This window comes from Stenella coeruleoalba (assembly GCF_951394435.1).
Source record: "Stenella coeruleoalba genome assembly, contig: scaffold_151, whole genome shotgun sequence".
NCBI lineage: Eukaryota > Metazoa > Chordata > Mammalia > Artiodactyla > Delphinidae > Stenella > Stenella coeruleoalba.
Window position 1 is genome coordinate 699707 of NW_027646317.1, and position 13453 is coordinate 713159.

The window sequence follows — 13453 nt, forward strand, 5'->3', positions numbered from 1 at the left end:
AAGTATCTTAAAACCTATGGATTGCTATCTCTCCGAAAGAGAATCAAGCATGTGTACAGGGGCATAAACGCAGCAGTGATAGGATTGGAGAGGTTCGTGAGCAAATGAAGACCCTTTGAAGTCATATTGCATGGTACCCATTACACGGGTCTCAACTACCCAGGTTTAAGGTATTCTTCCTTCAGCTAAAACATGCATGTGGAACCCAGAGTATGATCAACCGTGTGAACGGGAGACGTATTCAAATATGTCTCAGTTTTCCTCCCCTGGTACTCGGGTGCAACATTCCAGACGCTTTACTAACACTCTCCCCACTTGGAGAGTCAGCACCTTTAACCTCCTGTTTGGCCCCGTTTGCAATTTCTGCGGAAGATGAACAGGAATAGGGAGAACCAATGAGAGACTAGCTGGACGTGTCTGGACGGGCAAATTTAACTCTCATTTCCCACCAGGAAGAGGAAATAACCAAAGGCTCAGCATGCCGTGCCGGAACCAGATTAGGGCCTGAAGCCATCCAGCGGTGTTGCAGCCAGCTCACAAGAAAACGAGTTGAAGAAAGGAGCTCAGGGGCACTGTAACTCACAAACCTGCAGAGTTATAAATGACAGCTATCGTCCAAAAATAGACTGAAGTAAGGCTGCCAAGAGGACTTGAAAGCGGGGCAGAATTGCAGGAAACCGATTTCAGGAGGTAGACTGGAATTGCATTGAAAGCATAGGAAAAGAGGCAGAACGTCCACAATGATGCACTTGGCCAAAAAGGGCGTATGCGTTTTTTCCTGAATATATTCAGGAAAAAACGCATACGCACTTTTTGGCCAACCAAGCAAATTTGCAAAGGAAATCTGCACTACAATGAAGTCTCACTTCCCTCTGGTCAAAAGGGCCATCTGAAAAAAGTGTAAAATCCAGAAAGGCAGGACAGGCCATGGAGAACTGGGAGCCTTGTTATGCTGATGGGCGGGATGTAAATTGCCAACAGACACTCGGGAGAAGTGTATGGTGTTTCCTGAAACATCTAAAAACCAAAGCAACAGAGCCTAGGGCACTGCAACTTATGGTCCTATAGCTTAGGGAAATTAAAATCAAAAAGACACAGCCACCCCAAAATTTGGAACGGCTCTGTTTACAAGAACCTCGTTTACAGTACAAGTTCAACATCGCAGAAAGTGAAAAATGGATAAAGAAGTTGTGGTATTTACTTACAAAGCAATATCACTCAGCAATGAAATCTGTGTCATCAGACCCTTAGCAGCACAATGAGTGGATTCAGGTATGATGATTCTAACTGAAGTAAGTCACACAGAAAAAGAAACATCATAAGATATCAGTAATACACGGAATGTAAACTTGGCTACACAGGAACTGAATTACAGAACAGAACAGGGTCTCAAATTTAGAAAACCAACTTATGCTTGCTTAAGGGGAAAGGTGAGTTGGGGTGCTGCATAAAACCAGAGATTGAAATGAGCACAGATAAAGTTCCTTAAGCCAAATATGGAATAGACAAGAGCTACTCCTTGCTCAACGAAATGGACTCAACACCGCATATTAAACGCCTAAGAATGTACCTGACTAGTAAGTATCTTAAAACCTATGGATTGCTATGTCTCCGAAAGAGAATCAAGCATGTGTACAGGGGCATAAACGCAGCAGTGATAGGATTGGAGAGGTTCGGTGAGCAAATGAAGACCCTTTGAAGTCATATTGCATGGTAACCATTCCACGGGTTTCAACTACCCAGGTTTTAGGTATTCTTCCTTCAGCTAAAACATGCATGTGGAACCCAGAGTATGATCAACCATGTGATCGGGAGACGTGTTCAAATATGTCTCAGTTTTCGTACCCTGGTACTCGGGTGCAACATTCCAGACACTTTACTAACACTCTCCCGACTTGGAGAGTCAGTCCCTTTAACCTCCTGTTTGGCCCAGTTTGCAATTTCTGCGGAAGATGAACAGGAATAGCGAGAACCAATGAGAGGCTAGCTGGAGGTGTCTGGACGGGCAAATTTAACTCTCATTTCCCACCAGGAAGAGGAATTAAACAAAGGCTCAGCGTGCCATGCCGGAAACAGATTAGGGCCTGAAGCCATCCTGCGGTGTTGCGGCCAGCTCACAAGAAAGCGAGTTGAAGAAAGGAGCTCAGGGGCACTGTAATTCACAAACCTGCAGAGTTAGAAATGACAGCTATCGTCCAAAAATAGACTGAAGTAAGGCTGCCAAGAGGACTTGAAAGCGGGGCAGAATTGCAGGAAACCGATTTCAGGAGGTAGACTGGAATTGCATTGAAAGCATAGGAAAAGAGGCAGAACGTCCACAATGATGCACTTGGCCAAAAAGGGCGTATGCGTTTTTTCCTGAATATATTCAGGAAAAAACGCATACGCCCTTTTTGGCCAACCAAGCAAGCTTGCAAAGGAAATCTGCACTACAATGAAGTCTCACTTCTCCCCGGTCAAAAGGGCCATCTGAAAAAAGTGTAAAATCCAGAAAGGCAGGACAGGCCATGGAGAACTGGGAGCCTTGTTATGCTGATGGGCGGGATGTAAATTGCCAACAACCACTCGGGAGAAGTGTATGGTGTTTCCTGAAACATCTAAAAAACAAAGCAACAGAACCTAGGGCACTTCCACTTATGGTCCTATAGCTTAGGGAAATTAAAATCAAAAAGACACAGCCACCCCAAAGTTTGGAACGGCTCTGTTTACAAGAACCTCGTTTACAGTACAAGTTCAACATCGCAGAAAGTGAAAAATGGAGAAAGAAGTTGTGGTATTTACTTACAAAGCAATATCACTCAGCAATGAAATCTGTGTCATCAGGCCCTTAGCAGCACAATGAGTGGATTCAGGTATGATGATTCTAACTGAAATAAGTCACACAGAAAAAGAAACATCATAAGATATCAGTAATAAACGGAATGTAAGCTTGGCTACACAGGAACTGAATTACAGAACAGAACAGGGTCTCAAATTTAGAAAACCAACTTATTCTTGCTTAAGGGTAAAGGAGAGTTGGGGTGCTGCATAAAACCAGAGATTGAAATGAGCACAGATAAAGTTCCTTAAGCCAAATATGGAATAGACAAGAGCTACTCCTTGCTCAACGAAATGGACTCAACACCCCGTATTAAACGCCTAAGAATGTACCTGACTAGTAAGTATCTTAAAACCTATGGATTGCTATGTCTCCGAAAGAGAATCAAGCATGTGTACAGGGGCATAAACGCAGCAGTGATAGGATTGGAGAGGTTCGGTGAGCAAATGAAGACCCTTTGAAGTCATATTGCATGGTACCCATTCCACGGGTTTCAACTACCCAGGTTTAAGGTATTCTTCCTTCAGCTAAAACATGCATGTGGAACCTAGAGTATGATCAACCATGTGATCGGGAGATGTGTTCAAATATGTCTCAGTTTCCGTACCCTGGTACTCGGGTGCAACATTCCAGACACTTTACTAACACTCTCCCGACTTGGAGAGTCAGTCCCTTTAACCTCCTGTTTGGCCCAGTTTGCAATTTCTGCGGAAGATGAACAGGAATAGCGAGAACCAATGAGAGGCTAGCTGGAGGTGTCTGGATGGGCAAATTTAACTCTCATTTCCCACCAGGAAGAGGAATTAACCAAAGGCTCAGCGTGCCGTGCCGGAACCAGATTAGGGCCTGAAGCCATCCTGTGGTGTTGCGGCCAGGTCACAAGAAAGCAAGTTGAAGAAAGGAGCTCAGGGGCACTGTAATTCACAAACCTGCAGAGTTATAAATGACAGCTATCGTCCAAAAATAGACTGAAGTAAGGCTGCCAAGAGGACTTGAAAGCGGGGCAGAATTGCAGGAAACCGATTTCAGGAGGTAGACTGGAATTGCATTGAAAGCATAGGAAAAGAGGCAGAACGTCCACAATGATGCACTTGGCCAAAAAGGGCGTATGCGTTTTTTCCTGAATATATTCAGGAAAAAACGCATACGCCCTTTTTGGCCAACCCAGCAAGCTTGCAAAGGAAATCTGCACTACAATGAAGTCTCACTTCCCCCCGGTCAAAAGGGCCATCTGAAAAAAGTGTAAAATCCAGAAAGACAGGACAGGCCATGGAGAACTGGGAGCCTTGTTATGCTGATGGGCGGGATGTAAATTGCCAACAACCATTCGGGAGAAGTGTATGGTGTTTCCTGAAACATCTAAAAAACAAAGCAACAGAACCTAGGGCACTTCCACTTATGGTCCTATAGCTTAGGGAAATTAAAATCAAAAAGACACAGCCACCCCAAAGTTTGGAACGGCTCTGTTTACAAGAACCTCGTTTACAGTACAAGTTCAACATCGCAGAAAGTGAAAAATGGATAAAGAAGTTGTGGTATTTACTTAAAAAGCAATATCACTCAGCAATGAAATCTGTGTCATCAGGCCCTTAGCAGCACAATGAGTGGATTCAGGTATGATGATTCTAACTGAAATAAGTCACACAGAAAAAGAAACATCATAAGATATCAGTAATACACGGAATGTAAACTTGGCTACACAGGAACTGAATTACAGAACAGAACAGGGTCTCAAATTTAGAAAACCAACTTATGCTTGCTTAAGGGTAAAGGTGAGTTGGGGTGCTGCATAAAACCAGAGATTTAAATGAGCACAGATAAAGTTCCTTAAGCCAAATATGGAATAGACAAGAGCTACTCCTTGCTCAACGAAATGGACTCAACACCCCATATTAAACGCCTAAGAATGTTCCTGACTATTAAGTATCTTAAAACCTATGGATTGCTATGTCTCCGAAAGAGAATCAAGCATGTGTACAGGGGCATAAACGCAGCAGTGATACGATTGGAGAGGTTCGTGAGCAAATGAAGACCCTTTGAAGTCATATTGCATGGTACCCATTCCACGGGTTTCAACTACCCAGGTTTAAGGTATTCTTCCTTCAGCTAAAACATGCATGTGGAACCAAGAGTATGATCATCCGTGTGAACGGGAGACGTGTTCAAATGTGTCTCAGTTTTCGTACCCTGGTACTCGGGTGCAACATTCCAGACGCTTTACTAACACTCTCCCGACTTGGAGAGTCAGCGCCTTTAACCTCCTGTTTGGCCCAGTTTGCAATTTCTGCGGAAGATGAACAGGAATAGCGAGAACCAATGAGAGACTAGCTGGAGGTGTCTGGACGGGCAAATTTAACTCTCATTTCCCACCAGGAAGAGGAAATAACCAAAGGCTCAGCGTGCCGTGCCGGAACCAGATAAGGGCCTGAAGCCATCCTTCGGTGTTGCGGCCAGCTCACAAGAAAGCGAGTTGAAGAAAGGAGCTCAGGGGCACTGTAATTCACAAACCTGCAGAGTTATAAATGACAGCTATCGTCCAAAAATATACTGAAGTAAGGCTGCCAAGAGGACTTGAAAGCGGGGCAGAATTGCAGGAAACCGATTTCAGGAGGTAGACTGGAATTGCATTGAAAGCATAAGAAAAGAGGCAGAACGTCCACAATGATGCACTTGGCCAAAAAGGGCGTATGCGTTTTTTCCTGAATATATTCAGGAAAAAACGCATACGCCCTTTTTGGCTAACCCAGCAAGCTTGCAAAGGAAATCTGCACTACAATGAAGTCTCACTTCCCCCCGGTCAAAAGGGCCATCTGAAAAAAGTGTAAAATCCAGAAAGGCAGGACAGGCCATGGAGAACTGGGAGCCTTGTTATGCTGATGGGCGGGATGTAAATTGCCAACAACCACTGGGGAGAAGTGTATGGTGTTTCCTGAAACATCTAAAAAACAAAGCAACAGAGCCTAGGGCACTTCCACTTATGGTCCTATAGCTTAGGGAATTTAAAATCAAAAAGACACAGCCACCCCAAAGTTTGGGAAAGCTCTGTTTACAAGAACCTCGTTTACAGTACAAGTTCAACATCGCAGAAAGTGAAAAATGGATAAAGAAGTTGTGGTATTTACTTACAAAGCAATATCACTCAGCAATGAAATCTGTGTCATCAGGCCCTTAGCAGCACAATGAGTGGATTCAGGTATGATGATTCTAACTGAAATAAGTCACACAGAAAAAGAAACATCATAAGATATCAGTAATATACGGAATGTAAGCTTGGCTACACAGGAACTGAATTACAGAACAGAACAGGGTCTCAAATTTAGAAAACCAACTTATTCTTGCTTAAGGGTAAAGGAGAGTTGGGGTGCTGCATAAAACCAGAGATTGAAATGAGCACAGATAAAGTTCCTTAAGCCAAATATGGAATAGACAAGAGCTACTCCTTGCTCAACGAAATGGACTCAACACCCCGTATTAAACGCCTAAGAATGTACCTGACTAGTAAGTATCTTAAAACCTATGGATTGCTATGTCTCCGAAAGAGAATCAAGCATGTGTACAGGGGCATAAACGCAGCAGTGATAGGATTGGAGAGGTTCGGTGAGCAAATGAAGACCCTTTGAAGTCATATTGCATGGTACCCATTCCACGGGTTTCAACTACCCAGGTTTAAGGTATTCTTCCTTCAGCTAAAACATGCATGTGGAACCTAGAGTATGATCAACCATGTGATCGGGAGATGTGTTCAAATATGTCTCAGTTTCCGTACCCTGGTACTCGGGTGCAACATTCCAGACACTTTACTAACACTCTCCCGACTTGGAGAGTCAGTCCCTTTAACCTCCTGTTTGGCCCAGTTTGCAATTTCTGCGGAAGATGAACAGGAATAGCGAGAACCAATGAGAGGCTAGCTGGAGGTGTCTGGATGGGCAAATTTAACTCTCATTTCCCACCAGGAAGAGGAATTAACCAAAGGCTCAGCGTGCCGTGCCGGAACCAGATTAGGGCCTGAAGCCATCCTGTGGTGTTGCGGCCAGGTCACAAGAAAGCAAGTTGAAGAAAGGAGCTCAGGGGCACTGTAATTCACAAACCTGCAGAGTTATAAATGACAGCTATCGTCCAAAAATAGACTGAAGTAAGGCTGCCAAGAGGACTTGAAAGCGGGGCAGAATTGCAGGAAACCGATTTCAGGAGGTAGACTGGAATTGCATTGAAAGCATAGGAAAAGAGGCAGAACGTCCACAATGATGCACTTGGCCAAAAAGGGCGTATGCGTTTTTTCCTGAATATATTCAGGAAAAAACGCATACGCCCTTTTTGGCCAACCCAGCAAGCTTGCAAAGGAAATCTGCACTACAATGAAGTCTCACTTCCCCCCGGTCAAAAGGGCCATCTGAAAAAAGTGTAAAATCCAGAAAGACAGGACAGGCCATGGAGAACTGGGAGCCTTGTTATGCTGATGGGCGGGATGTAAATTGCCAACAACCACTCGGGAGAAGTGTATGGTGTTTCCTGAAACATCTAAAAAACAAAGCAACAGAACCTAGGGCACTTCCACTTATGGTCCTATAGCTTAGGGAAATTAAAATCAAAAAGACACAGCCACCCCAAAGTTTGGAACGGCTCTGTTTACAAGAACCTCGTTTACAGTACAAGTTCAACATCGCAGAAAGTGAAAAATGGATAAAGAAGTTGTGGTATTTACTTACAAAGCAATATCACTCAGCAATGAAATCTGTGTCATCAGGCCCTTAGCAGCACAATGAGTGGATTCAGGTATGATGATTCTAACTGAAATAAGTCACACAGAAAAAGAAACATCATAAGATATCACTAATACACGGAATGTAAACTTGGCTACACAGGAACTGAATTACAGAACAGAACAGGGTCTCAAATTTAGAAAACCAACTTATGCTTGCTTAAGGGTAAAGGTGAGTTGGGGTGCTGCATAAAACCAGAGATTGAAATGAGCACAGATAAAGTTCCTTAAGCCAAATATGGAATAGACAAGAGCTACTCCTTGCTCAACGAAATGGACTCAACACCCCATATTAAACGCCTAAGAATGTTCCTGACTATTAAGTATCTTAAAACCTATGGATTGCTATGTCTCCGAAAGAGAATCAAGCATGTGTACAGGGGCATAAACGCAGCAGTGATAGGATTGGAGAGGTTCGTGAGCAAATGAAGACCCTTTGAAGTCATATTGCATGGTACCCATTCCACGGGTTTCAACTACCCAGGTTTTAGGTATTCTTCCTTCAGCTAAAACATGCATGTGGAACCCAGAGTATGATCAACCATGTGATCGGGAGACGTGTTCAAATATGTCTCAGTTTTCGTACCCTGGTACTCGGGTGCAACATTCCAGACGCTTTACTAACACTCTCCCGACTTGGAGAGTCAGCGCCTTTAACCTCCTGTTTGGCCCAGTTTGCAATTTCTGCGGAAGATGAACAGGAATAGCGAGAACCAATGAGAGGCTAGCTGGAGGTGTCTGGACGGGCAAATTTAACTCTCATTTCCCACCAGGAAGAGGAAATAACCAAAGGCTCAGCGTGCCGTACCGGAACCAGATTAGGGCCTGAAGCCATTCTGCGGTGTTGCGGCCACCTCAAAAGAAACCGAGTTGAAGAAAGGAGCTCATGGGCACTATAATTCACAAACCTGCAGAGTTATAAATGACAGCTATCGTCCAAAAATATACTGAAGTAAGGCTGCCAAGAGGACTTGAAAGCGGGGCAGAATTGCAGGAAACCGATTTCAGGAGGTAGACTGGAATTGCATTGAAAGCATAGGAAAAGAGGCAGAACGTCCACAATGATGCACTTGGCCAAAAAGGGCGTATGCGTTTTTTCCTGAATATATTCAGGAAAAAACGCATACGCCCTTTTTGGCCAACCAAGCAAGCTTGCAAAGGAAATCTGCACTACAATGAAGTCTCACTTCTCCCCGGTCAAAAGGGCCATCTGAAAAATGTGTAAAATCCAGAAAGGCAGGACAGGCCATGGAGAACTGGGAGCCTTGTTATGCTGATGGGCGGGATGTAAATTGCCAACAACCACTCGGGAGAAGTGTATGGTGTTTCCTGAAACATCTAAAAAACAAAGCAACAGAGCCTAGGGCACTAACACTTATGGTCCTATAGCTTAGGGAATTTAAAATCAAAAAGACACAGCCACCCCAAAGTTTGGAACGGCTCTGTTTACAAGAACCTCGTTTACAGTACAAGTTCAACATCGCAGAAAGTGAAAAATGGATAAAGAAGTTGTGGTATTTACTTACAAAGCAATATCACTCAGCAATGAAATCTGTGTCATCAGGCTCTTAGCAGCACAATGAGTGGATTCAGGTATGATGATTCTAACTGAAGTAAGTCACACAGAAAAAGAAACATCATAAGATATCAGTAATACACGGAATGTAAACTTGGCTACACAGGAACTGAATTACAGAACAGAACAGGGTCTCAAATTTAGAAAACCAACTTATGCTTGCTTAAGGGGAAAGGTGAGTTGGGGTGCTGCATAAAACCAGAGATTGAAATGAGCACAGATAAAGTTCCTTAAGCCAAATATGGAATAGACAAGAGCTACTCCTTGCTCAACGAAATGGACTCAACACCGCATATTAAACGCCTAAGAATGTACCTGACTAGTAAGTATCTTAAAACCTATGGATTGCTATGTCTCCGAAAGAGAATCAAGCATGTGTACAGGGGCATAAACGCAGCAGTGATAGGATTGGAGAGGTTCGGTGAGCAAATGAAGACCCTTTGAAGTCATATTGCATGGTACCCATTACACGGGTCTTAACTCTCCAGGTTTAAGGTATTCTTCCTTCAGCTAAAACATGCATGTGGAACCCAAGTATGATCAACCATGTGAACGGGAGACGTGTTCAAATATGTCTCAGTTTTCCTCCCCTGGTACTCGGGTGCAACATTCCAGACGCTTTACTAACACTCTCCCCACTTGGAGAGTCAGCGCCTTTAACATCCTGTTTGGCCCAGTTTGCAATTTCTGCGGAAGATGAACAGGAATAGCGAGAACCAATGAGAGACTAGCTGGAGGTGTCTGGACAGGCAAATTTAACTCTCATTTCCCACCAGGAAGAGGAATTAACCAAAGGCTCAGCATGCCGTGCCGGAACCAGATTAGCGCCTGAAGCCATCCTGCGGTGTTGCGGCCAGGTTACAAGAAAGCAAGTTGAAGAAAGAGCTCAGGGGCACTGTAATTCACAAACCTGCAGAGTTATAAATGACAGCTATCATCCAAAAATAGACTGAAGTAAGGCTGCCAAGAGGACTTGAAAGCGGGGCAGAATTGCAGGAAACTGATTTCAGGAGGTAGACTGGAATTGCATTGAAAGCATAGGAAAAGAGGCAGAACGTCCACAATGATGCACTTGGCCAAAAAGGGCGTATGCGTTTTTTCCTGAATATATTCAGGAAAAAACGCATACGCCCTTTTTGGCCAACCAAGCAAACTTGCAAAGGAAATCTGCACTACAATGAAGTCTCACTTCCCCCCGGTCAAAAGGGCCATCTGAAAAAAGTGTAAAATCCAGAAAGTCAGGACGGGCCATGGAGAACTGGGAGCCTTGTTATGCTGATGGGCGGGATGTAAATTGCCAACAGACACTCGGGAGAAGTGTATGGTGTTTCCTGAAACATCTAAAAAACAAAGCAACAGAGCCTAGGGCACTTCCACTTATGGTCCTATAGCTTAGGGAAATTAAAATCAAAAAGACACAGCCACCCCAAAGTTTGGGACGCCTCCGTTTACAAGAACCTCGTTTACCGTACAAGTTCAATATCACAGAAAGTGAAAAATGGATAAAGAACTTGTGGTACTTACGTACAATGCAGTATCACTCAGCAATGAAATCTATGTCATCAGGCCCGTAGCAGCATAATGAGTGGATTCAGGTACGATGATTCTAACTGAAATAAGTCACACAGAAAAAGAAACATCATAAGATATCACTAATACACGGAATGAAAACTTGGCTACACAGGAACTGCATTCCAAAACAGAACAGGGTCTCAAATTTAGAAAACCAACTTATGCTTGCTTAAGGGTAAAGATGAGTTGGGGTGCTGCATAAAACCAGAGATTGAAATGAGCACAGATAAAGTTCCTTAAGCCAAATATGGAATAGACAAGAGCTACTCCTTGCTCAACGAAATGGACTCAACACCGCATATTAAACGCCTAAGAATGTACCTGACTAGTAAGTATCTTAAAACCTATGGATTGCTATGTCTCCGAAAGAGAATCAAGCATGTGTACAGGGGCATAAACGCAGCAGTGATAGGATTGGAGAGGTTCGGTGAGCAAATGAAGACCCTTTGAAGTCATATTGCATGGTACCCATTCCACGGGTTTCAACTACCCAGGTTTTAGGTATTCTTCCTTCAGCTAAAATATGCATGTGGAACCCAGAGTATGATCAACCATGTGATCGGGAGACGTGTTCAAATATGTCTCAGTTTTCATACCCTGGTACTCGGGTGCAACATTCCAGACGCTTTACTAACACTCTCCCGACTTGGAGAGTCAGTCCCTTTAACCTCCTGTTTGGCCCAGTTTGCAATTTCTGCGGAAGATGAACAGGAATAGCGAGAACCAATGAGAGGCTAGCTGGAGGTGTCTGGACGGGCAAATTTAACTCTCATTTCCCACCAGGAAGAGGAAATAACCAAAGGCTCAGCGTGCCGTACCGGAACCAGATTAGGGCCTGAAGCCATCCTGCGGTGTTGCGGCCAGCTCAAAAGAAAGCGAGTTGAAGAAAGGAGCTCAGGGGCACTGTAATTCACAAACCTGCAGAGTTATAAATGACAGCTATCGTCCAAAAATAGACTGAAGTAAGGCTGCCAAGAGGACTTGAAAGCGGGGCAGAATTGCAGGAAACCGATTTCAGGAGGTAGACTGGAATTGCATTGAAAGCATAGGAAAAGAGGCAGAACGTCCACAATGATGCACTTGGCCAAAAAGGGCGTATGCGTTTTTTCCTGAATATATTCAGGAAAAAACGCATACGCCCTTTTTGGCCAACCAAGCAAGCTTGCAAAGGAAATCTGCACTACAATGAAGTCTCACTTCCCCCCGGTCAAAAGGGCCATCTGAAAAAAGTGTAAAATCCAGAAAGGCAGGACAGGCCATGGAGAACTGGGAGCCTTGTTATGCTGATGGGCGGGATGTAAATTGCCAACAACCACTCGGGAGAAGTGTATGGTGTTTCCTGAAACATCTAAAAAACAAAGCAACAGAACCTAGGGCACTTCCACTTATGGTCCTATAGCTTAGGGAAATTAAAATCAAAAAGACACAGCCACCCCAAAGTTTGGAACGGCTCTGTTTACAAGAACCTCGTTTACAGTACAAGTTCAACATCGCAGAAAGTGAAAAATGGATAAAGAAGTTGTGGTATTTACTTACAAAGCAATATCACTCAGCAATGAAATCTGTGTCATCAGGCCCTTAGGAGCACAATGAGTGGATTCAGGTATGATGATTCTAACTGAAATAAGTCACACAGAAAAAGAAACATCATAAGATATCAGTAATACACGGAATGTAAACTTGGTTACACAGGAACTGAATTACAGAACAGAACAGGGTCTCAAATTTAGAAAACCAACTTATTCTTGCTTAAGGGTAAAGGTGAGTTGGGGTGCTGCATTAAACCAGAGATTGAAATGAGCACAGATAAAGTTCCTTAAGCCAAATACGGAATAGACAAGAGCTACTCCTTGCTCAACGAAATGGACTCAACACCCCATATTAAACGCCTAAGAATGTACCTGACTAGTAAGTATCTTAAAACCTATGGATTGCTATGTCTCCGAAAGAGAATCAAGCATGTGTCCAGGGGCATAAACGCAGCAGTGATAGGATTGGAGAGGTTCGGTGAGCAAATGAAGACCCTTTGAAGTCATATTGCATGGTACCCATTCCACGGGTTTCAACTACCCAGGTTTTAGGTATACTTCCTTCAGCTAAAATATGCATGTGGAACCCAGAGTATGATCAACCATGTGATCGAGAGACGTGTTCAAATATGTCTCAGTTTTCCTCCCCTGGTACTCGGGTGCAACATTCCAGACGCTTTACTAACACTCTCCCCACTTGGAGAGCCAGCGCCTTTAACCTCCTGTTTGGCCCAGTTTGCAATTTCTGTGGAAGATGAACAGGAATAGCGAGAACCAATGAGAGGCTAGCTGGAGGTGTCTGGACGGGCAAATTTAACTCTCATTTCCCACCAGGAAGAGGAATTAACCAAAGGCTCAGCATGCCGGGCCGGAACCAGATTAGGGCCTGAAGCCATCCTGCGGTGTTGCGGCCAGCTCACAAGAAAGCGAGTTGAAGAAAGGAGCTCAGGGGCACTGTAATTCACAAACCTGCAGAGTTATAAATGAGAGCTATCGTCCAAAAATAGACTGAAGTAAGGCTGCCAAGAGGACTTGAAAGCGGGGCAGAATTGCAGGAAACCGATTTCAGGAGGTAGACTGGAATTGCATTGAAAGCATAGGAAAAGAGGCAGAACGTCCACAATGATGCACTTGGCCAAAAAGGGCGTATGCGTTTTTTCCTGAATATATTCAGGAAAAAACGCATACGCCCTTTTTGG

At 43.9% G+C, this 13453-nt stretch overlaps 1 long non-coding RNA gene across 3 annotated transcripts in view; it reads right to left on the minus strand.

The window, feature by feature from the left end:
* The window catches only part of LOC307181174, a 255444-nt gene that overhangs the window by 149952 nt on the left and 92039 nt on the right, over positions 1-13453 (minus strand). For all 3 annotated transcript variants that reach the window (XR_013826066.1, XR_013826067.1, XR_013826068.1), the window contains exon 2: positions 4362-4447. This is a non-coding gene — a long non-coding RNA (uncharacterized lncRNA). The remainder of the gene's footprint in view (positions 1-4361; positions 4448-13453) is intronic.